We start from the raw sequence: 22,326 nt of genomic DNA on the forward strand, positions 1-22,326 counted from the left end.
ACAATAAGAAAAACAACGACAACCACAGCTTTGTCTTCGACAGCCGCTGCAAATGACCCATTTAACGGGCCAGTGCACAAGAAGCCGCCTTGGCTCTTGGGCTAGCTATTTAGCTACTGGCAGTTGGCTTAGAGCGATTGGGAACGTGGGAGAGATTTGTTTGGCTCAAGTACACACGCTTGGTCTTGAAATGCAGCTCTCGATTGATTAGAACTTGGTTAAATCTGTTGGCCTGTTAATTACCTGTATCTGTGCCAGCCACATTTAAATGCAAATTGCAAATGAAGTGTTAACTGCATTTGTGTATGCCATACATGCTTACATGCATGCAGGTATATCTATCTTCTAGTTTTGTATTTGTCTGCGTATTTATCTATGGCAATTAAGCACGTTTCAAGTGCGCCGACAAAAGCTCAATTACAATTAACAAACGGTCAGTGGCTAAGGAAATTTGCACCGGCTTCTCCTACCTTTTGGGCCAAAGTTGACGAGATCTTAGCTCTCAGCTCTCAGCTCTCTGGCGCTGGCAATTTTCTAGTTGGCTGACTGTGAACTTATCCACTGCAATGATTTAATGTTGGCTTGTTACACATTTTATGCCAAATTGCTTGCAAGTACATGCCAAATGATCAATTTGCATTTGTTGTTCTTGCGGCGGTCGAGCACTTCGTATAATTTATGTCAATCATTTGTAGCTGCTGCTTTTCGGATTTAGTCATTTGTATATAAAACGACCATTTGTTTAGCTTGTTTGAATTCTCTGAGAGGCTCTTTTTCTCTCCTCTCCTGCTCGCCCTGCCTTAATCTCTAGGGGTTGGTTGTGTCCCTAACATATTTTTTGCCAACTCTGTTGGTCAACCAGAAGATGTCTTGAAATAAATGGATTTATATTCATATGCATAAATATGTCGTCTATCTTTGGAATCTTGTACCAGTTATTAACTTCTTATATGATTTTCTCAAAAATAGAAGAGGAGTTTATGGCTTGCCGGCAATTTCCGTATTTCTCTTATTATGTCAGTTTCCAATCTTAAGATTTATTGTGATTTATTCACGTTATCCCTTAAATTGGACAAAAATCAATTAAGCAACTTAATTAATAATTAATAAACGAAAATATATATTAAATATTTATATAAAATAATTTTACGAGATGAAAGGCGCGGCAATGGTTCAAGCCGGAAGCATAGCCATTGTCAATTTGACTTGTCATGATTTTAACACAAAATTATCACCATGTTTGACAGTCGAATATATGTAAAGGTGTAGACCAGAACTACGCCTGTTTTAATGGATTGCAGAGTATTATATCTTTCGGTTAACTTTACATAACACAGCGAACTTAGCTACTCTTTTAGGCACTTGTCGACACAGAATAGGGTTAAAAATGTTTGTGAAAATACATTTACCAAAATAAAAAAGTATTTAATATATTTATATATAAATAACCTTTACTATAACTTTTGCGGCCATAAACTTTTAGCTTTATATTTGTAAACTAGAATAAATTCAAGCTGCAAATAACTGCCAACAAGATTCTTGCCATAAAAATAAAATAATACTGAATCAGAGAACGCGATTTTTGTTTCAAGCTCAAGAACTACGCTTTTGTGCAAGGTAAACTCTATTGTGCGGATTAGGAGCTACTCTTGAGTTGTCAATGCCCACAATTCTAGCAGCTCGTAAATCAAGTGGTTAACATAAAGACCAAAGCATATGTCGCAACCCAGAAAACTGACGCAACCAATGGACCACGCTCTCAAGTATCATTAGCAACCAAAATGATCAACATGAACGTTAACATCAGCATCAGCATCCACATCAGCATCCACATCAGCATCAACATCAGCCATCAATTATGCAAACGGCGAAGTGTGAAAATGTGTTCAAGCTCTCGGCACATCACGGTTAAACACTTTGTATGTTATATCTGTATCTGTATCTATTAACTGCTAAACTGACTGACTGACTGACTGATATCTTTTAGTATTTATAGCAGCTGTCTAAAGCAAATAAAATTTGCACGATTTTTTTGTAATTTAAGCGCGCGCACGGGCTGCCATCCATCTAGTTGTTGCTGTATGCAAGAGTATTTGTATTTGTATTCGTATTTGTATTTGTATTTGTATTTGTATTTGTATTTGTATTTGTATTTGTATTTGTACTTGTATATGTATATGTATTTGTATCTGTATCTGTATCTGTATCTGTATCTGTATCTGTATCTGTATCTGTATCTGTATCTGTATCTGTATCTGTATCTGTATCTGTATCTGTATCTGTATCTGTATCTGTATCTGTATCTGTATCTGTATCTGTATCTGTATCTGTATCTGTATCTGTATCTGTATCTGTATCTGTATCTGTATCTGTATCTGTATCTGTATCTGTATCTGTATCTGTATCTGTATCTGTATCTGTATCTGTATCTGTATCTGTATCTGTATCTGTATCTGTATCTGTATCTGTATCTGTATCTGTATCTGTATCTGTATCTGTATCTGTATCTGTATCTGTATCTGTATCTGTATCTGTATCTGTATCTGTATCTGTATCTGTATCTGTATCTGTATCTGTATCTGTATCTGTATCTGTATCTGTATCTGTATCTGTATCTGTATCTGTATCTGTATCTGTTCTGTATCTGTATCTGTATCTGTATCTGTATCTGTATCTGTATCTGTATCTGTATCTGTATCTGTATCTGTATCTGTATCTGTATCTGTATCTGTATCTGTATCTGTATCTGTATCTGTATCTGTATCTGTATCTGTATCTGTATCTGTATCTGTATCTGTATCTGTATCTGTATCTGTATCTGTATCTGTATCTGTATCTGTATCTGTATCTGTATCTGTATCTGTATCTGTATCTGTATCTGTATCTGTATCTGTATCTGTATTTGTATCTGTATCTGTATCTGTATCTGTATTTGCATTCGTATGTGTATATGCATATGTATATGTATCAGTATCAGTATCTGTATCCGCTGGCATTGAATATGTGGCAGGCGATGTCATGAAGCGCTGGTGACTCAATATGTGCCTACTATTTGTGCTTTGTATATGTTGTATTTGCATTGGTAATTTGAGTATGCACTTGAAATCCAACTTGGACTGCAATTACTCGCATTGCAGCGCAGTGTTGTCGATGGCTCACAGATGAAAATGCCAACAAATGGCAACAGATTTAGCTAATGCTGAACTTGAAATGCCAGTCGCACAGCAGTTAGGACTACAAAACAGCAAAAAAGAAAAAAAAAACACACACACAACTAAAAAAAATCAAAGCTTCAACCTGCTAATTTGTATGTCAACTGTGCGTTTGACGCGCCCACAAGCCACCAGCCAGCCGCCCCGTCGTGTAACTGAAAGTTTGGTTTTTGAATTTTTCGCGTGCAAACAAAAAAGGTGACATGCAATTGCCAGCAACTGTCATGCGGTTGCCAATTGAAGCCCCAACCTTGTAATAATCGTAGTTGTTGCTGCTGCTCTTTAAACACCAAATGAATTTCCCATGCGCCAGTTTCAAATTTCAAACAAATATTGCGCATACGCCGCATCGTCCGTTGATAATGTGTATATATTAGAAATGTTTGCATAGCTTTTCAGCCTGTTGCAACAACGCTTTTGATCCAGAGCATAAATTCAAAGTCTTATTGCCTTAAGACTCCGTTGAATGGCTGTGAAACGAAAGGCAAGCTGAAAAGCTGACCAAACCGCAACGACTGTTTCTGTTTCCTGGTTGACCTTGTGCGGTTATTAAAATTTCCATCCGAAGATTGTTGCAAGGGGCATGCAGTTGCGTCCAGCTTGAAGCCAATTCCTTGGCACTTGTTGACCTTCGACGGCCGCTTCTTAATCATGCATATGAACCGAAAGACAGACAGACATTGAGAAGCAGGCGGCATAAAATTAAACACTTGAATCATGGCAACCAGCCATGGCGACAATAATGAACAATGATGAACTCGATTAAAGAAGAAGCCGGGACCTATGCCAAACCAGTTGACGCCAAGGCTCTGTCCAAACCAGAGCAATTCAGATACATTATGTGGATGTTACCTTTGCTGCCCCTGTGAATGTGGACGTGCTACAAGATTGTGTTGCCAAAAGTCGCTCAACTTCTTTGCAGCTACCGCTGCTGATGCCGCTGCTGCAACATTGGCCGGCGACATTCTCGTTTTGCCACTTTGGGATTAAGCTTGAAATATGTATTCATAATAAAGAAAGTTGTTTTTGCAACAACGCAGTTTGCATACACTTGCAGCTGCATTTAAGCAAGCCAAACGCTTTTCATTAAAGTTCTAAGTTTTTAAATAAAAGAAAAAATAATTATACAAATAATAAAAAGGAGAATAATTATAATCATAATGCTAATAATAATAAAAATAACAAAAGTAATGAAAACAGTAGTAATCATTATAAGATTAATTAAACAAGCCTATGTAAATTTGGGATTAATAAAAATACGTGTATTTGTATATCCTCTTAAAAACCCCACACTAAGCACATCATTTCCCGCTGGCCAAGTTGAGAATACTCTTTGTGAGAGTATTATAATTAACCAAGGCTTCACCGGATTTTGTCAACTAGCTGCATATTCTGCTTTCAGCATAAACAGCTTGACCAAGGTCAAGATTCCCGGCCCGGCCCGGCCGGGCCAGGCCTGCAGCCAGTTCACACTCTGACCAACTGATGGCATTATATTTCATTGACTTCCGTCGATTGCCGTTCGTGTCGTTCAGACAATAACTTTCCTTCGATGCCAGATGACACAAATGTCCACTGAGGGCTTATCTTCTTTATCTTTAGCTTAATAATAATTGAAAAAAACTGAGATTCATATTTGTTTTGTTGCTAATGCCAGCTCCTGGTATTACATATTTCATTTATTAACATATTTTAGCGTTCGCTTCTTCCTGCTAGTTAACAACATGGTAACTGCTGCGACTTCTCCCATCAGCATCTAGATTTTCCAATAAGAGCCTTTGCATTATGTGACCATTCAGCTGTAAGACCAAAGCTGTCTTTTGTTTCCCCAGGACATTTTCCAGCTTAAGCTGACGTAGAATGAGCTCATAAGCTAACGAAATTTGTGCAATCATTTGGTAATTATTAGAAAGCTGGTAAGGAACTCAATTGATTGGATGAGTTTAATGAAATAAAGCATATTACAGAGACTAATAACTGAATGTGTTTTATGATAGGTTAGTTTTCTTGGTGGCAACTGAACTTAGAGGATGCTGGTTTATAAGCAGCCAGTGTTAGATTTAAAATAATAATAAGAATATATATAAAAAAAATATAGGACGAGATACGATACTAATATTACGTAAAATTATAAACATATTTGATATATATAAAATAACATTAATAATAATAACAAATGTTGCAATATGATAAGAGATTTCAGACTTGCTATCGCTCAATGAATCTGAACAAGGTAGAGTTTTCTCTGGAAAGTCACGTAGAATCGATCTGTTTTATGAAAATATTTAAATTATTTATTTTTCGATCCAGCTAAGAAATTTTTCTCTAGAAACTTTGAAAGTTCTAAGCGATTTTTAATATAAAGATCTCAAGATCTCATTGGACTGAGTTTTTAGTTTTCAACTTTGAGTAAATATAATTCACCCATCTTCTCTTAATATACGTATATAAAAAGACACATGTCGTAGTGCAGCAACAGGTAAAAAAGTGCAAAATCTCATAAAAGCATTTACTCGTATATTTCGCTTCACTTACGCTTAGGTAAGCCCCCACGCAAATCTCCCGTCTAATTGTAATTTTAGCTTAAACAATGGCTACAAAATTCGCCCGCTCTCCATGATTGGGCGAAAACAATTTTTAGAACTGCGACTCAAGCGAACAGCATCAACGAAATGCATTGTTGGCACCGATATTTGCTAAACAACCGAATTTCGCATAACTCAAAACTGAAATCCACTTAGAAGGGGCGAGAGAAAAAAAAAACCTGAGGCTTAGCAGCGTTCGCAGCAATGGAGTATGGCTCAGGGGCGGGGTGTGAGTTGCGAGTACGGCTTGGCGGAGAGACCACTAAAAAAGTCACATGATTTAGCTGCGGTCAAATGGGCAAAAGTGCGACAACGGGGGCAGCAAAAGTTTCCGCACAGCAAGAACAAAGGCAACAACAGCAAAAACAACAGTCAATGGCAATAGCAACAAAAAGTTATTGCAAAACAGAAACGAAACAGAAACTGAAATAAATGCTCGTACATTAGAAGCTGTTGTACATTAATAGACGACGAGCGGGCGACTATGGAAAATAAATCTTAACTGCGCCATAAGACGACGACGGTGACGACGACGACGACGACGGCGCGACAGAGACGCGTCGCTGTAATGGAGAAGCAACCGTCGTCGCTGCCCGTCGTCGTCGCAGACGCAGCGTTAGCCTCGGCTTATCTGAGCGCCTTTGCACTGCTCTCTCCCTCTCTCTGTCCCTCTTTTTGGCTCTGTATTGCCATGTGTGTGTGTGTGTGTGTGTACTTCTAATGAAGATGATGATAATGAAATGTGCGCTTGTTGCTGGTGGTTGCTGCTGCCCCTGCGCCAAGTCCAGCAACAAAAACACGAGCTGCCCACGAACAGTGTCGGCCAGCCACACGCCGCAATTCCACTGCTCCACTGTTCCCCAGTTCTCAGTCCGCGTTGCCCGCGACCCTCTCACTTTGCCAATTGCTTAGCTGCACTTGCAGAGCATCTTGTCGGCCATCGCCGTTACTTCAGATACCCTAGTTATCTCGGTCACGCCTTACCTCTTAATTCGCAATTAATATAAGCATCAGAAAATGCATTTACAAAATTACTTAGGGAAGTCATGACAGTTGTAATTGATATTGCATTGATAATTGCGTGAAAATAATTTGTTTGTGATCTAATTTAATTATAATCCAGTGAAATAATAGTGGGGGAAATTGAATTTAAAATGACTCGCAATAAAAATGGTTTCAGCGGGTTTTTAGGGTATGTGATGCTTTGGAGCCTTGAAGACATACTTATGCACATATGTGTGTATGTGTGTGCTTATATAATGTTTTTTTTTGGTGCTGTTCGCCGCTTACACTAAAATAGTGGCAATATTTGTTGTTTAATTCTTTATTTTTAACAAATTGATCTTGTTTGTGCTGTTGTTGTTGTTGTTGTTGCTATAATTATTGTTGTTAGACGAGCGCTCATCGCTGTCGTTTTTATTTTCGTTTTGCCCGTTTCGTTTCCAAGTTTGCGTGTTGTTGTTCCAGGGTGATTTTGCATTCGCTGTTCTCGTTGCTGTTGTTGTTGTTGTTGTTACTGTTTTTGTTGTTTTTCCAACCCAGCAGCATTTCAAGGTCTTTGTATTATTTGCTTTTGCCAAGTTTTGCACTCGCCAATGTGCAAGCAGCAACTGTTGCTGTTGCTGTAGCTGTTGTTGTACTCGTTCGTTTTCTGCATCATCTCTCACAGCAATGAGAAGTTTTTGCGAAAATTTCTTCGCCCATCGCCAGTTGTTGCTGCAGTTTTTGCTCTTTTTCCACTTGACTGACAATTTGATTGGCAGTTTGCATTTGTTGCTTTTGCTATTGCTATTGCTATTCCTATTGCTGCTGCTGCTGTTGCTGCTGCTTTTACAGCCCCGCAATTATATTTAATTTTATTATTGAAGATTGCAGCGAGATTTTCGCCTCAAGGTCAGGCGTGTAAATCTTTACCAGACAGCACTGAGAATAGTCTGGGCCTCGATCACGTAAGCAAAACTTTTTTCATGCTCGTCGCCATTGTTGCTGCTGCTGCTGCTGTTGTTGTTGTTGTTGTTGTTTTTGTTATTTCCAGCTAGCAGTTTCTCAGTGAAAATTGTCGGCGATCATTTGCCATCGGCGACGCTGTCGCTGCCGCCGTCGCCGTCGACGTTGCCGTCGGCAACGTTCTCGATGTTTTCGATGCTTCATTGCTGAGGCTTTTAATGGGCCTAACAGTTGTTGTTGTCAAAATTGTTGTGGCATTATTGTTATTGTTGTTGTTGTTGCTGCTGCTATTGTTGCTACTGCTGGCAGTTGAAACAATTTCAAGTGCATTTTGTAAATTTTGCTGCTATTGGCATTTGGTTGTTGCAGCTGCGCTAAAATTTTTATAGCATTTCCTATTTCGAGTGTTTTGTCATTAAGTTGTTGTTGTTGTTGTCGTGATTGTTTAAATTGCCATGGCAAAGGACATAAATATGTATGTACTTGCCAACCGGAAAAACGGGCGCACATGAAAGTTGCCCCATCTCCAGGGTATTGCATTGTGTCTGCGTAATTGCACAAATGCAATAAATACGCATACGCAATGTTGTTTTTCGATTGGCTTTTGTCAACTGAAGAGTAGCTTTTTACACCAGTTCGTTTTACTATGAATATTACGTATACGTATTACGTATACGTATACATTGTAAGCGAGCAATTCCAGTAACATGCAACGTGCTCAGTGTTTATTTAGTATATCAGATTAACATATTTTTAGATTTGTTCCATATATATTCTGATTGGTAGCTATGCATATACATATATAAGGTACACACATGTCAGTATCTTCAGAGCAAAAATACCAATCCAGATTAAATGCATTTATATTTTTACAATTCGACAAAATATAAAAAATGTAGAACAAGTTTTGAATTTTTTTAAATTTTCATTTCAAAGAACATTTTTACACGGACCTTTGTGTTTAAAGCAAATCAAATATTAGATCGACATTCTTATGGGCATTTATTTGTATATATCGTATTTGTACGGGCATTATTAAGTTATACGGTTTTTTCCTAGTTACTATGAATATTTATTAGTAATAGACAATAAAAATTCTTCTTCTTTTGCCAAGCTTATGCAATATGCCTGTGCCCTTGCCACTGTCAAACAACTTAACGTACACTATAGAAAAGTACTGATTACAATGCTGCCGCCAATCTTTAGAGTCGGCCAGAGAACACGCTATACTCTTAACTATCCGTAATTGTTATATTTTTCGAGCAAATTACGCTGAGATGCGTGTCGCGTCGGGCCTGTTGTGGGTTACAGCACTCTGCACTATTGCTCTCCAGCTAGCTGGCAATATATCACAAGCACAAACACAAACACACGGACACACAGGCATATAAGTGTGTACATCTGTCAAGGTTACGCATACGCCACGTATGCAATGCGAGCGCAATGTCTAAACAAATACTAGACGAGGCGCAAGGCAACGCAATGCAAACAGAGACGGACATGGACACTTGTGCTATGGCCCCTCAGCTAGATGCAGTACATATATATATATATATATATATATTTGAACGTATGGCATGGCATACAAATTGAGAGTTAGACAGAGAGCGGAAGCAGCTGCGTTTAAGCAAGTGTCAAAAGTCTAATAAGCCCTGGCTATATTCATGATCGACAGCTCGTATATTAAATTGTCACTCTGCGCGCGCTCTCTCCCTCTCTCTCTCTCTCTCTCTCTCTCTCTTTCTTTCTCTCTCTCTCCCTCTCTCTCTGGTCTCTATGTGTCGCACTAATTGGCACACTCAAGCGCAAAAAATTTTTCACAAGAACTAATAAATGCAACAGAGTGGGCCAAGATTGGTTAGAGCTTGCCCCTTCTTACGCCCCTTCCAGACACCGATATCGCGTCGCGTTGTCGGCGTTTTTGTTTACTTCGTCGATGGCCACAAGGGCTACCATAAAGACCATCATAACTTTGTCTGGCTGATTATAGGGTGTTTGGGTGTGTGGGAACTATGCTACTCTGCTTCAGCTACTTTTATAACATAATCATATTCTATATACAAATATAAATTTATTAAAATTATAATGTGAAGTGATTTGATTTTGTAATAATAAGTTTAAATGAAAAATCAAAAGAAGAATCTATAATATATAATAAATAAGTATGTCCGAACAGCACCAAAAATGAAAGTGTTAAGTGTTAGCTTAAGATTGATTCATTTTTTTATATGTATAAATATATACTATGCTTTTTAAATATTTTATTAGCTGGCTCGAGCTTAATTTATGAAAAACAAAAAATTAAACAAAAATTATTGCAGACTTAATGTACAAGGATCTCAAAGTATTGCATACTTTATTTTTGGTAACTAAAATAAGAGTTTTTCATTTTAACAGAGCATTCTGTAGGGACTTTTAAATACAAAGAAAACTCAAAGAAATGTTATAAAACAGGCGCATCCGTGGTAAAATAATGGTTATTATAATGAATAAATATAACTTTTCTGGGGGTTTTACAATAAATGAATAATCATAAGAGTCTATAAATTTTCCCCGAGAATAAATTGAAAAAAGTCTAACCACTTGACTTTCTAGTATAGGTATAATGCACATTTAGTATGCAAAGTGATTTAGTTTTAAATAAAAAGCTTTAAGTTCGTTTTTAACTTTATATAAATAAATAAATAATAAATAATAAAGAAGTCGAATCGCATAGTTATCGTTGACATTTGCAATGCAAATAAGTCAATAATATTTTTTTTGAGAATATTTTTTTAATAAAAGCTGCCTTTTTTACAACTGTGAAGCCGCGTCTATAGTTAACAATATATGTAAACACATATTTTTTTGAAATGTCATTTCTTGTATGGAAAAAACAGAACTTTAAAATTTAAAGCTCTGTCTGTTTTGAGAGAAAGCAATATAAAGAAATATACATATACAGTATACATATATACTGTGCAATGCCATCAAATTTTTTATGTAGAGTATTTCCGGTTTGACTTCGTGTGGCTAATTTTTCATTTTGCCACTTTGAAAACTTTGTGGCCAAGTTGGCGCTATTTGATGATCTGTGGGGGTTGCACAGTTTTTTACGGCTTGTCTGCTTGGTTGGAGCTTGAGGCATGGCTTGTGCTGCCGCAAAAAGTGTGCAACCTACTTGCAAAATATATTAAAAACTTATGGCCGACACCAGATGGAGTGGAGCACAGTAGCAGCTGCTTTTTGTCTAGCCAGATTCTCTGAAGAAGGCTATAAATTCCAATAATCCTTTGGCTGAATTTAATTGCACTTCTGTTGTTTTTGCCACGACAAACTTGAATTTTAATTAACCCGCTGACCAAAAGCGACAGAATTTGTTAACAATCAAAGTGCAGCGCGTGTGTGCAATCAATCAGTGAGAGAAAGAGAGAGAGAGAGGGGTGGGAGAGGGAGGGAGGGGGGCAACAAGGTGGTCAGCTAATGGTGGACACATTCTCCAACGAGCAGCTGGCAATTGGCAAAGTCCCAGTCCCAGTCGCAGTCGCAGTCGCAGTTGGTTCGTTACAGCACAAGAATTTTAAATTGTAATGCAAATTTCACCTGCGTCGTTGAAGCGTCTGCGTCTGCACCTGCCCCTGCCCCAAGCCAAGCAGCGTGTCGCCTGTTGCCCGAGCGGTTGTGACAGAAAGGGGACGGGTGAGGAGGCGACAAGCCAATCAGTCGGCTGCACACGTTGGCGAGAACAAAAGCGCCAGCAAACGCCATAATTCAAGTGGCCGCTGCGATTTCATGCTTGATTTCAATTATCAATACGCGCCATCGACATTGGATGCAAAGAGTTGTCCACAGCCAATCGAACAATGGGCACAAATCATTTCATATGCCGAGCGTGTGGTCTCTGATCGAACCCAACCCGCCTCTCCACCACTCCAAGCTTTCCATCTTCCATCTGCCTCTGACTGATTGGTTTGTGGCCGGCAGCTGAATACCTGCCGAAAGCTGAATTTTTGGCTTTAACATTTCTGAAATGCAATATTTTATTTTGGAGCAGACTTCGTCAGCTTTTTTGGCGGCGTTCTTATTGATTTTTGTTGTTGTTGCTGCTGCTGCCTGCAATCCGTTTGTTTTGTCAACTGTCAGCGCTGATGAATTTAATAATTTAAGGCACCAAAAAGCACAAAACAGTCCAGACAACCAAACATCATTATCAGCAGCAGCAGCAATCAACATCATCATGACCATCATCATCGCCATCAGCTATCGATGTTCGAACATGACACAAAAGCTGCAGTTTGCCGATGGGCTTTGAATAAAAAATGCGAGTACTTATATAACGCAAACGATTTGCAAACGATTTGATTGATCCGAAAGGGGCGGTGGTGTAGGGGCATTAGGGCGTGGCACTGTAAATGCACTGAATTTTAAGCGTTTTAAAACGATTTCAATCAAATGGTCTGTCAAATTTGCTGCGGCACAGCTACAACAAATTTGACAAGCGACAATTGTTTTCGATATGTCAGCTATATATATTTATTAACTTTTATATATATATAGCCCAATATTGTGAATGAGTTATAAATGATAGCCGTATCAATCATCCATTGAAGAGGAGCTTCTTTATTCGCTATCTCTTGAGTAGATTAATTGATTTTGATTTGTGCTTTCAATTTTATGGTTATGGAAATTTCAAGAGCTAATAACTAAGTTTCATAATTGGCACATTTAATACATTTATACATATCAAGTCATTTCAATGTAAAGCTATTGCCACCAAGAAGGTTCAGGGTATTCCCTTGTCTGGAGAGCACCTTTTACATGTTTTTCAAAGATTTTACTTTAAAGAATTTAAATTAAAATCAATTTAATTTAGTTATTTTAGTTCTAATTTTATTAGACATAGATTTTGGTCCTTGAAGCAGGACCCTATATAATGTCTGTGGTTCGTGATGTTGATTTTTCACATTCAAGCTTTTGTCGGAATCAAAAGTATTTTTGTCGCGTTTCAATTTGTGTGCTTTTTATATAGTTGTTTCGATTAAAAGTTTAGCTTGAGCTGTAAAATAAAAATAAGTTGGAACTCGATACAAAACTTATTCGCAGTCTTAAATGTAATTAAACGAAATTTGTACTACGTTAACACTTCCTTATGTAAATCAATTAAAACAAATGCAAATAAAGTTGTCTAATTCTGTTTTGTTGTCAAATTTGTTCAACTGTCTTTTGTTAATACAATATAAAACGCATGATTCACCAATATTCACATCTGTAATACCCTGGCGACAACAAGAAGAACAGAAGTAACTTCTATTTAAATGTATATGTGTAGAAAATTAAAAATTCTTGACGATTGAGAAGCGATTAGTAACCCATTTAGTACCCTCATGCGGCTAGTAGAGAGTCGGATACAGAAAAAACCCGAAAACAATAATAAGTAATGCCAGACACATAGCCGGGAACTACACACATTCGATTTCATTGCCGCTTCCCAGAATTGGCTACCACCATCGCCGGCGGCGAGTCGTCACCGGGCTCTTGGTCACCTAAGCCATCACAAGAAACGTTTCTTAGAACTAGAAACTACGCCAAAAGCCAGCACACTGGAACCTGCCATAAATAAATAAACAACAGCAAAAAGAGCCGAACGCAAAAGCAAGAACTTGCTGGACAGAGGCAAACAGGAAGGGCCGGTAGATTTTTGAGTGAGGGGGGGAGGCAGCCAATAAATTTTATGTAAATTATTGAACGTATTAATTCAAAGTTCAAGTCACACGTTTTATGTGTGAAACAGGCGAACGTAAACAACGCATAGAATACGCAACAACAACGGTTACAACAACAACAAAAAACAACAACAACAACAACAACAATGTAAACAAATTGTCAAAAACGCCGAGGGGAGAAACCGGAGAACGAAACGTCAACTTTTGATTTCATTTCAGCGACAGCGAAACTGATTTTGAATTCGAGCATGAAAAAAACAAACGAAAAAAAAACCACGAGTATTTGAGACGGCAGTGTATGACTGGCAGATACCCTGTAGCCATTCTTTGATACACATTAACAAACATAAACTTTTTCTTCAGCTGCTGCTACTTTCAGTACTCGCCATACTATGGAAATTGCTGCCTAAAGTAACTTCGGATCTTATAGTCCGATCTTTATGAAATTTTTGACGCTTAAATATAGCATCCAAGTACATGCTCAAAACCGCATGGAATAGAAGAGCTTACGTGCCGTAATATTGGATCGAAGCAGCCGGCTTCTTTCATTTGAACAAAACCATAAGACCCCACTTCACCTGTTTACAATGAGTACAGGGTATTCGCATTAAAAAACATTCACTTTCTATGCGAGACTATGATAGACCTTTGCTACGCTTGCGGCCGCCTGCGAGCCGACAATTGTTGCTATTTTTATAGCCTCTGGGCACTGCTAATTGCGTAGGCGCTGCCCGGAATGACCAAGTAAACAGCGGCAGAGAGCATACCCAGTATTCCTCACCCCCTGCGGGCCTGGGGGCCGGCCAGATCTGGTCGGTTGTAGGTGAAGGTCGCGGCAATGTTTTTGTTCTGTTTGCTTTTGAAATGATATTTCAGCTTTGGCTCTCCAACAGAATTTTAAGACAGCCAAAGTTGGAGAAACAACAAAATAATTAGAGAATTTGCTTCCGGAAAAACTAGAAATGGTTTCGATTGTATGTGAAATTGGTGAACAACTTTAAAAGAAAATATATTAGATTCTAAACCAAGTATTATGCAGAAATTAGAAAAAGAATTGCATTTAAAATCAAAATATTCTTTACTTATTTTTATGGCAAGATAACATTTAATTGATATAAAGTCGGTGCTGATATGAAAATCTTTTTTTTTTTATATTCGTATAGCTCGTCCAAACTCGGGATTTATTAGTTTATGATCCTCACATAACAGCTATAGGAAATATCGGTTGAACAGTAGGATGTTATATAGCAAAATATTCTGCTTTAAAGATATGCTTACATTCACGTTTTTGTTGGTTTTAATATAAAGATCTTTTCAAAATAGTTACTTTCTCGAAAGTCTACAAAATTAGCTATGTTTCTGTGCATTTTAAAAGCTTCCATTGCACATTTAAATAAATATTCAAAAAGTGTTGGAAATAAAATAAATATAATTTATAATTTTGTTATTATTAACTTCATGTGTGAAATCGTTTAATATTTGAAACATGTACCAAACCTCTCCAAACTTAAGAGTTTATTTTAAAAGTTTAGGTTTTTGAAAACTTTTGAATATATAGTAAGAAAAAGGCTTATATAAATAATTGAAAATTAATTCTTGTATATACAATTTATAAGTTTTTGAAGCAGTTACAAATGTAAGAACTATTCGCTTTTAAGAGTCAACCTGCAGCCAAGGTCTTCTTATTTGTCAGACAAATATAGGCTATTAGACACAGGCACATGCCCATCAATTGTGGTGCGTGCCTTTTGTCATGAAGATTCAGCAGCTAAATCAGCGGCTAGCTCAGAAGAAAAAATACACAGCCAAAAGAAAACGCAAACTGCAAATTGTATAGTATTAAAACGTTGTTGCCATACCTAAGTGCTTTTAATGTTTATTAATTATGCAATTAAATGTTGCTGGCCATTTAATTGTTTAATATACAAAAAGCTTTGAGCTGCTGCCGCATTTTGTTGCTGCCTCTGCTGTGTTATTGTTGGTCTGTTGGCGGCTGCTCTGTCTTTCAAATGACGCTCTAATGCGCATTTAATTTGACACTTTTGGCCTGACTTTTGACTCTGTAGGGTCTGAAGAGTGACTCGTGTCTAATGGTCGAGCAGGGTTCCAAGTCGATTGCCGCTCTTAGCCAGCAAATTATGTCAGCTAATTATTTAGTTAACATCATCAACGACCACAAAACGACAAATACCAAACAATATAAAAAAGAGCGCCAAACAATTGTGCGCAATTTTTCTATTCATTGAGTGGAAATTGTTTTTGTTGAACGCTTTTTCAGCTGTCTGTCTGTCCCTCTGTGTGTGTGTGTGTGAGAGAGTTTTATTTTATATATTTTTTTTCTCTAGGTGCTAGCCACATATATAATTTTCAAGACCCTGAGGCGTGCGCGGTACCAAGGTCAAAGTATTTAGCATTAGTTAGATGGCTCTCCGGCTGCTCTGTGTGCATTTGAAAAGCACGAAGCGGCACGGAAGACGTCACCAGCAATAGAAACAGTAACAGCAGCAACAGAAGCAGCGGCAGCAGCGGCAGAAACGGCACAAAGAAGTTCAGGTTCTGGCTTTGTATCTGTATCTTTTTGTGTGCGGTCTGTTCTGGTTCTGAAGCTCGCTTGGTTTCGTTTCTTCTGCGTTCTTTTTGGGCTCAGCCCAGGCAAAACGAATGCTGAAGTTGCTGCTAAGCTGTCGCACCCCAAGGCCATATAAATTATGATAATCATAAGAATTACTTGCCGCTGTCGCATACAATTTTGTGTCGTACCCAACAATACCCCAACAGCCACCCGCCGCAGCAGCAGCAGAAGCACCACCAACTGGTGTCCACCCCCGCACACACACATACACACACACACGCACACATACCGACAGCGGCAAGCACACTTTGTTACACAACAAATATGTTAAAGGCAATAAGCTTAATAATATAGTATGTGAGAATTTTCAATAAAACACAATACCATCGTCTGGTCATGAGCTTCAAATATTTTACGTTGCCTTTACGTGCCCCCCACTTGAAATTCATGTTGTTACGTCTGCCAGCGATTTAATTTCGCCTTCGATACTGTGTGTTATTTATGCCACAGACGGGGCTTTCTTTCATTGGCTTTAAAATTGATGAATGTGCTTTGTTTAGGGGCTGGAGTTGGGAACTTGGGGATGTTGGCACCCATGAAATATATGTTTGGCAAATATTTTTCCACTGCCAGCCAACAAAATGCATTTTAAAGAGCATTAAGCTTTCAAATCGCACTTACGATAAGCTCCTGTTACAACAACCCAATATTTATGGACTGTAAAGAATGGCAGTCACAATATAGGATTCAACTACGTATTGCAGCTGTTATAGATTTGAAAAAAAAAATGTAATAGTATTTTTTATATTTTTTTACTTAACGTTGCATGCTATAACTAGAAACTATATACAAACATATTTACGTGCACACATATATGCCAGCATTAGCTTCTCTTCCTACTGCTCCACTGCCCCATTGAACCCAGCTCCTTAATACAACGCCGACTCCCTTCTTGAAGCCTATGAGCCTTGCTTAATTTATTGAGAATCGCGTAGTAAGGCAATTTTTAAGAAGAAGAAGATAAGATATCCTGCATTGTTCAGGTCGGCAAGTCTTACTTATTATTATGAGAATCTAGTAGTATGGCAGCTCTGAAGCTTTTTGGATGCCAATTTTTAATACAACCTTGACAAAGTAACCAAGCTTTTTATATTAGTGTGTAAAATAAATTATATAGATTATTTGGTGAAACATAAATCTCCGAAATCTTTATCAAATTTGTCTAATTATTGAAATTGTTATTCTCGTCTAATTGTAAGCTCAGACAAGGTCTGAAAACCATTTTTCCTATAAGTATATCAAATCGTTGTTATGCAAAATTAATGCATTGTGATTCATAGAAGCTTAAGCTGATTTGTAGCTCTGTACATTTTACACATTAGAACTCATGTTTGGACTATGAAGTACCTCTTATCGTGTACATAACCAAACGCCCACGCGGAAAAAGCTTGTCCAGGCGCAGTCACGAGCATAGACTTCGATAAACATAAATCACTTCCCGTTGCATACTACTGTAAATGAGTTTTTTCACACATTCACATGCCACACACACACACGTACATGCTCTTCAATTTCACATTGCTATCTAAATGTTTTATTTATATTTTTATTTATTCACTAGCAGCGAAATTCTTTGTTTTCTATAAAAAGCCTTGTTCGTTAAATGTAGCATTATTTTCTGCTGCATGCATTATGTATGCGCTTTTTAATACACACACACACACGCACGCACACACAGATACAGCCATGCACATACACACATGTACTGTTGTCTTCTTCATTAACAATGTTCTTGGCGCAGTCTGGTCTGTGGCTTTGTTTGCACATTGACACAGGTGAAACTAATTAGGCCACAAAACCCAGCTCATTTCTGTTTTATTTGTTAACCAACAAAGCAAAAAACAACAGTAGCAGAAAAGCAACAGCAACAATAACAACAACAACAATGTATAACAATTAAAAGAAACACAGGCTGGTGAACTCATTTTTGCAAACAAGCTGAGGTCTAGGCGCAACAAAATAAAAGCTTGCCAAAAGCGGCTAAAAATTTAACAATTGAGAATCAGCTTGCGCTTCTTTTTATTTAAGCAATATTTTTTTCCATTTTGCAACAATAATTTTCATATGCTTAAGCCGTTGAACTTTCCATATATGTGCACATAATAGTATATGGTAAACTCTACCGAAAAAAGGGGATAGATATCAACCATAAAACGGCTATCGAATACCCTTATGTGCCCTTTATATGCATTGAAAATGGTTTTTATAGAAAACTTGTTTAAACGGGCTTTATGTTAGGAGCAAGGAGCCTATCACAGCTCGTCTTTGCTGAGTTTGGTATAGAACTTTTGGGTACCGGAAAAGTTTTTAATATATAAAACTCATTTTCCAACCGTTTTTTTTATAGACCCATATTATATAGTCCGTTCCGATGTTGCTAAGATTATGTATATATGTAAATGTCAAAAACCCACTCACCTGTGAAAAGTTTGGCGCAGAAAAAATAATCTTTTTCATAGAAGACTTTGATTTTGGTATGATCATTCCTATATGATATAGTGAACCAGTGTTGATAACATTTTCCTTCGCATAGATTTCGAGCATGTTTAAGATAAGTATCTGGAAAAACAAAAAATGGTTATTCATACAAGAGCTTAACTTTCAACCGATCATATCTACAATAAATATATGACATTATATATATGGTATATATGATATATATGATAAGTTTGATATGTATGCTATGTATAATATATATGATAATATGATATCATATATATAATATATGATATGCTTCTTAAGCTAAGAGCCCAGTTAGCACAGCAACAGGCAGGTGGACGGACGATGTTGGCTATATTAAACTGAAGAATAGATTGAATATTCCACGTGTGTCACATTTGGTGACAAAATGATAATACCCTGCAACAAGAGAATAAGAGCTGCATGAATTGACCCAAATTTTGTAGGGCGGGCTAACTGAGCGTATGCGTAATAACATTTTAGTTTCGCTAGTTTTCGCTTTCAAGTACAGGCACAACAACAACAACAACGACAACAACAACAACAACAAGCAGCAATTGAGAGTCCGTGAATCAACTGAACGACGTCGGAAAAACGTGCCTATGCAAAATGAGTTTCATTTGCGAAAGGCGCGCGTGAAAAATTCATTAAAAAGCCGCCGTTCAGCAACTGGCCCCTCTTTTAATTTAATTTCATCTTTTTTAGTGAGCGAAAAAAGGGAAATAAAAAAACCGCATCATTGCAGGCGGTTTTTCACTTTGTTTCTTGTGTGTGAAAGAAAAGCCCGAATGTTGCATATTAAAATTGAGCGAAATTTAATAAGCGTCGTTTTATGCACACAAACGGCGGGTTTTCCTCTCACTTGTTTTTCTGTTTCGCTCAGTGTATTTGCGGCTACTTGGCCATTTTAAGTTTTAGCCACAAAATGGCCGAGACTTTTGTTGCGAATTATGAAACTCAAATGGGGTCTTATACAAGAGCCGCTGCCGCGTCTCACGCCGCCCGCTCTGCAGATGAGGCAAAAAAATGCAGCAAAAGTCACGTTTTAAGTTGCAGCAGCGCGTCGCTTGCCACATGTGTGTGCGTGGGCATGTGTGTGTGTGTGTGTGTGTGTAGCCAAATGTTGGCTATAAAGATGTGTATATTCCGCTAAAATGCCATTTGTAAATATGAAAACATTTTTTTATATTTTTTTGCCATGCAGCCCACAAAATGGCACATTTAAGAGCATAATTAAGTGTAGATTAGCTAAGATAATGGGCAGCTGTATTAGTAAGGCGTTGGCTAGATGAAATACGTGAAATACAAGCTCATAGGCGGCTTAGTCGGTGTGGTGTATTACCTAGACAAATGGCATTGTTAGCGCTTACCTGTTTATAAAACTAACTTATATGTTTATAAAACTAAAATAGGGAATTAGTTTTTATTGATACTAGACTTTAAATGAAATCAAAATAGATTATTGGTCGCGCAGATGTAATACCAATAAAATAAAATCGTTAATAAATAACTTTAATCAAATTAATTTAATTTTATTAACTGATGTATTAGCTTTTTACACACTATTAGATCATATAGATGCCATAAGCATAATCGGACGAAGACCGGAATAACTAGAAGGAACGAATTCTTGCAGCTGTATTTCTTATTGAACAATAATTCAATCTTCAGATATCTAAGCTAATCAAAAAATATCATTTGGTTTTTATCAAAATTGAATATATAATTCAATTAAATAGAGAATAAATAAACAATTAAATAAAGATATATTAACCAAATTCAAGAATTTTTGCTTTTAATATAAGTAAAATCTTTTCGGTTGCAAAACTTTGGGTAAAGGTTCAAAGTTAAAAGTTCAATTAAAACATATTTGTCAACTATTACGTTTGTTTTTAAATATTTTGATTCATATATATTTAGATTGATATAAATATATATATTCATATAGAAGACGGAACATATATCTTAGGCATACATGTATTCCTGCCTTAAGTTTAGCAACTTCAGCAGGCCCAGCATAAATATTCCCTCTGGTTTTCTCTGCATTTATTTTGACAGCCACAAATGGTTAAATATTAATTTCAAGCTACACCACCTTTTGTCTATATAAACCGTAACAAAATTTACATTTCAATTATGCTTGCCAAAATATATACAATTTAGAGCTAAAAGACAAACACACGCTTATGCCTGCACTGAAAAGGAGTCAGTGTGTGTATGTGTGTGTGTGTTTGGTCTCATATATATGTGTGTGTAGTTGTGTGTGGGGGTGTGTGTGTAGCAGGGGATGCAGTCGGCCTGCTGGAGGCTGACAGGAAGTTGGCAGCAGCGTCTAGTCTAAGCAGCTCGGGAGCCAGCTGAGCCCGAGCTTGGCGTGGGCTGAAATTTGTGGGTCCTGGCCCAAAGCAGCAAAAGATACAGATACAAATACAAATACAGACTAGAGTCTGGCTGGTTTTTAGCATTTTCATAACCTTGTCAGCTTGATATGCGCATAAATTTAAAGCAGTGCACATTGTTTATTTAAATGCCACCCGCTGCCAAAAAACTGAGTCTCAGCTGTCCTCGTGCCATAGTTCTTCCGCTCGTCTTTGCCGCCAGCCTCCCCTTGCCCTGCGCTCCACACGAAACGTACTGAGTTGTGCTCTGTTTATAGCCTTGAAGGAGTACATATAGTCGTACATTTATCATGAAGTTGGCAATAAATTCATGTAGGCATGAATACTTCTATGAGTGCAAATACTTTTAATCCGGAAGACAAAATCCCAACCATGGCTGCACTTACGACCTCAAGCTAGTTACTTAGTCCGGCTTGGTGCATAAATTTCTTTGGCAAATAAATATTTTAAAGTCCATGCGGGGAAATGATCTGAATACAAGTGCTTGAGACTTGAAAGGTAGTCTAAGGATATGAAGGATAATTATTAAGCTGTTTGGATGGGTCTTTAATTATTTTAGATAGCATTTCTGCTAATTGAAAAAAGATAAATTTCCCACCCCCATAACTTAATCAAATGCCAACCGATTTTCAAAAGGTTTGGCTGCTTGTTCAATCCTGCATCCAAATCTGGCAACATTATTTTTGGTCAAAATTCATGTCAAAATGGTACCCTCAAATATTCTATATAGACATAGGTCAATATTTCCCACCCCCATAACTCGGTCAAAACTCAACCGATTTTCATAAGGTTTGGCCTTTTGCTCATGGTTTGGCCTCTGGATCAATTCTGCATCCAAATCTGGCAACATTATTTTTTGTCCAATTTCATGTCAAAATGATACCCTCAAATATCCTATATAGACATAGGTCAATATTTCCCACCTCCATAATTTATTTGAGGGTACAAAGGGGTAAAAATTCATGTCAAAATGATACCCTCAAATATCCTATATAGACATAGGTCAAAATTTCTTACCCCCATAACTCGGTCAAAATTCAACCGATTTTCATAAGGTTTGGCCTTTTGCTCAAGGTTTCGCCTCTAGATCAATTCTGCATCCAAATCTGGCAACATTATTTTTGGTCAAAATTCATGTCAAAATGGTACCCTCAAATATCCTATATAGACGTAGGTTAATATTTCCCACCCCCATAACTCGGTCAAAACTCAACCGATTTTCATAAGGTTTGGCTTTTTGTTCATGGTTTGGCCTTTAGATCAATTCTGCATCCAAATCTGGCAACATTATTTTTGGTCGAAATTCATGTCAAAATGTTATCCTCAAATATCCCATATAGACATAGGTCAATATTTCCCACCCCCATAACTCGGCCAAAACTCAACCGA

This window comes from Drosophila novamexicana, unplaced genomic scaffold, assembly GCF_003285875.2.
Source record: "Drosophila novamexicana strain 15010-1031.04,08,12 unplaced genomic scaffold, DnovRS2.1 tig00000193-arrow-pilon, whole genome shotgun sequence".
In the NCBI taxonomy this organism is placed as follows: Eukaryota; Metazoa; Arthropoda; class Insecta; order Diptera; family Drosophilidae; genus Drosophila; species Drosophila novamexicana.